The sequence below is a fragment of the Pteropus vampyrus genome, unplaced genomic scaffold (assembly GCF_000151845.1).
Source record: "Pteropus vampyrus isolate Shadow unplaced genomic scaffold, Pvam_2.0 Scaffold356, whole genome shotgun sequence".
NCBI classification, from domain to species: Eukaryota; Metazoa; Chordata; class Mammalia; order Chiroptera; family Pteropodidae; genus Pteropus; species Pteropus vampyrus.
In genome coordinates, this window is record NW_011889137.1 from 4,291 (window position 1) to 8,607 (window position 4,317).

At 55.4% G+C, this 4,317-nt stretch overlaps 1 pseudogene; it reads left to right on the forward strand.

Moving 5' to 3' along the window:
- The first annotated feature begins 2,857 nt into the window (after positions 1-2,857).
- Positions 2,858-4,317, forward strand: part of LOC105304848 — a 14,572-nt pseudogene continuing 13,112 nt past the window's right edge.

The window sequence follows — 4,317 nt, forward strand, 5'->3', positions numbered from 1 at the left end:
CTTAGCAAATGTCAAGTGTACAATGAAATATTGTTAGCTATAGGCACCACGATGTAAAGTAGACCCCGAATTTATTCATCTCGCATAACTGAACTTTCCACCCCAAATAACACATTGTGCATTACCAGCGAGACCAAGCCCAAGCTGCTAGCACTACAGCCAGCAGCCACTCATCCCAGGTTTCCAGATCCTGCTCAACTACAGAGCAGAGGGGAGGGGAGGGGTGGTGTGCTGGGGGGCCACTCTGAGCCCATGAGAGTTGGGGAGCTAAGGAAACCTTCGCTTCCTGATTTCCTCTTTTCTGCTGGCTATTAGCTCTGTTCCTTAGAGGATCCGAAATGGGAAGAGTGGATGTTGTTGCCTCTTTTCCGGTTTCCACCTGGTGGGGAGTGTAGTTTACCTGTGGGCTGCAGCTTCCTCCTCCGTCTTCCAGGTTCTAGCTTCTCCAGGAGTCCGAGGGCTTCACGGGCCATCGTTGTCGTCCTCCTCGTGCTGTTTGACACTAATTCTTGGACCGACACTGATTGGCCATTGACAGATACTCAAATACTGGATCTCTAGACAAGGCACAAGTGCAAGTTCTTTAGGGGCCCTCTGAATCCAGTGCCCTGCTTAGGCTCTTCCAACCCCCCTCAGCTCTTGTGGTCAGTGGTGTGCCCTGTGGGCGAGTGTTGCTAGGATTTTTCACTCAGAAATTAGCTTTTTGTATTGTCATTAACGTGATGGCACAAGCCCAGCTATTTCTCGCTTTGCTCACTTGGCCTACTGGAAATGTATGTTCTCATCGAAGCAGAAGTGATAGCTGACTCCACTCACAAGCCTTTCTGCTTGCCCTGCCATCGTTATACAGTTCACATGCACTTTGGGAAAGTCAACTAGCCTGTGTCCTAATGCGATGAACACTAGAATATGAGTTTCCAGTGTTCTTCTTATGCAGACACCCCCAGACTCTGCAGGCGATTCTCTTAGAGCCAGAGATTCTCAACTGGCTTTTGGAAAGAGGCTGAGGAAAGCCACAGCAGCCCCTCCTAAGCCTGCAGTTCATGGCTCCAGTGATTCCCACTTTTCCCCTCCTGCTCCTCCTGCTTCCATGGATGGGGTAATTAGGGTTACTGAGAGGCCTTTCTGCTGATTTAGTATGTGGGAGTACTCACTGCTTCTTTGCCCTCAGCTCTGGACCCTAGCTATCAGTCTTGGTTTCTTCTGTGCCTTTCTTACATGAAATACTGTTTGTAGCTGTGAAAGATCATTATATAGTGATCTCCTGAATCATGCCTCCCTGCATCTGTGCCCCATCTCATGTGACATTGCCACACCTTCCATTGAGGACTGAATTTATCCCTCTGCCCGCTTGAATGTGGGCTGTCCTTGTGCTTGCTCTGACCAATAGCATGTGGTAGAAGTGACCTCACACATGTTTAAAAATCTTGGATTCATGAGGCCTGACAGCATCTGCTTTTGCCCTGTGGGAGCACCATCCTGAGACTCCATGCAGTGAAAAAGCCTGAGACGGAAGTGCATCTGCAGAGAGGGTAGACAACACAGCTGATCCCCCAGCTGAGTGCATCTTTCTGAAAAATAATACATTGTTATTCTAATCCTTTACGTGTTTTGCAGGGAGTACTACATCTTGACCCTTCACTTCCCAGGTTCTTGTAGACCTGTGAATGCCCTTGCGTCATATCTTAAGGGACCCTTACATTATATTATGTCCTGATGCTATTGACCCACAAATGATGCACATCAGAAGACATAATTCTTTGATTTTTCTTTAGGATTTCCACCTGTGGCCTAAATGCACTGCTGGAAGAGTATTTTCAGAGAGTGAAAGGAAGACTCTTCTTACTGTCATATGGGGAGATTCAAATGTCTAAAGCCTCCTTTTCCTCGTGCCCCTTTAGATGGACGGCAGGGACTCCCAGCCTCACTTTTGGTTGTTTTTGCCTCTGCTGCCTCACAGGCATCTGAAGACCAAGATCTGCCTTATTTATCTGTGTAGACACTGTAAACACATAATAAATGTTGAATGACTCAGAGAAACACTGAAGGAAAATAAACTTTTGAGACTATGACTATTTTCCTATTGTGTTTTTATCTGGGCATGTTTAAAACTTTGATTTTTAAACCCCTTTAGAAAACTCCTAATAAACAAAAACAAAGAAAAGAAAAAAATTAAATTAACACAGAAAGTAGGACTAGAACTGAGCCTGTTTTTTTTTTCACTCTTTTACATGTGAAAGACCTCAAGAAAACAGTTTCTAATTGTCTTATGTTATTTAGAAACTTCATTATTGTTTAGGTGTCAGAGACAGTATCATCCAGAAACAAAACTAAAACGGTAAACTGTGTTGTGAAATGAAACGTAATCCAGAACACCTCGTTTCAGTAGGACGTCGTCGCTACAGTGCCAAACAGGCATTTGAAAAATTAACAGAAAATTAACAAATATTTACTTCCTCTGACAACAGATGTTGGAAAATTTCCTCACTAAAGAAGCGGCGATCAAGAAAGAATGCTGGCCCCAGGAGAGCGCCGTCTGGCAATAGCTGCGAAATGGTCAGCGAGGGGGCCTCCTCGCGCGGTCGCCGAGTCCGGGGCCTCGCATGTCCGTCCACGGACGACGGGTGGCTCCGGACCTTCTCCTGCGACGTGTCCAGGAAACACGAAGAGAAGGGTGACGCCCGGCGTCCTGCCGAACCCCCCGCGGACACTGCGTCCGTCGCTTCCACTCTCCCCTGTCCCCGCCCCCTGTCCCTCCCCGCCCCTCCCCTCCCCTCCCCTGTCCCCGACCCGCCTTGGCTGGCAGCCGGCCTCGGCGACACTAGCCAGAGCCGCAGCGGGGGCGAGAGCGGCAGCCATGGACGCGGACGGCGTGGACGAGCGCTCGCCTCAGCAGGCGGCGCCGCGATCAGGCGTCACCCTCGCCGCACCGCTGCGCTGGCCGGAGAACAGCCCCAGAGGTGAGGCCGCGCAGACCCCTCTCCCAGCATTGGCTAGCCGCGCTTGGAGCCCACAAGCGCTGCGCGCAGGGCTTCGGGGTGCCTCGCACCTTCATCCCGCGCCTTTGCCGGTTCCCGGGCGTGCTGAAGGTGTGGGTCGCCGATCTCGCATCCTGGGACTGGACAGGGCCCGGGCCACCCGCCTCCCCCGTCTTGGCCGCTCGACAGGACCCGGCCCGGGTGTGGCCCGACATCCTCTCGGCCACCTGGGCACTTAGGCAGGTGTGGCCTTGCCACGTCCCCTCCTGGCCCTGAGCCAAGCCCGCCCCTCCCCGGCGCTCCCCGCCGAGCCGTGCCCGACCTGCCCAAACACACACGGAGCCTCCGGCCACACCCCGAGACCCGCCCAGTCCGCTGCCCCTTGCCTTCACATGGACTCTCTCCATCAAAGAGACAGACGGACAGACAGACATAGAGGGAGAGCCGAGAGACAGAGGGACAGAGAAACTCAGAGACAGAGCGAGTGACCGGGAGGGAAGGAGAAAGGAGAACACAGGTCGCCAGGGCGGTAGGCCCAGTGAGAGCCACGAAGGAGGGGACGGGGTCGCCCGGGAAGGGGAGAGCCGCGGGAGCTGGCTGGGGTCAGACACAGAGAAGGACAGTGAGGAGGAAAGGGACAAAGACAGAGAGAGTAGAGAGGGCGAGCCCGTGCATGCCCACTCAGAGAGCGGGACAGGACACGCAGACGAGTGCACCGACACACAGAGTCGGACCCCGACTGTGACCCCGAGATCCTGCAGCCGCCCTGAAGAGGCCGCTTCCCCAGCAGAGGGTGGTCGTGCCGGAGCTGGAATCCGGCAGGGAGGCGGTTCGTGCCCCGTGCCCCATGCCCCGTACCCCGGGACAGGCCGGGGGCTCAGGGAGGCTCATTGTGCCCAGAGCCCTGCCAGGAGTCCCACCGCAGAAAGGAATGACGCACGGGCTCACTGGAGTGTGTGTGCGTGTGCGCGTGCGCGTGTGCGTGTGCGTGCGTGGCCGTTCGCTGCGGCCTGTCGCGAGCGAGAGGGCTCTCACCGCGCGCACGCGCTCTCGTGCATCTTTGCCTCTCTGACGCGGCTGGTCGTTCCCACTTCCCGTCCCGGCTGTGCGGGGAGGCCTCGCACCTAGTCCGAGGGCGCTTGGCTGTCCCGTGAGAAGAGCGGGAGAAGCCTGCGGGCCGAGACTTGAGGCCTCGGGCGGAGCGGGACTGGGCGGCGCGCGGCGGGGCGGGTGGCAGTGGCCGGTCCCGCGTCCCGGGGATGCGAGCGCACTCCCAGCGCGTGTCAGAGACGGCGGCACTGGGAGCTCGGCCCCGCGGAGACCAGGAAGGGAAAGGCCC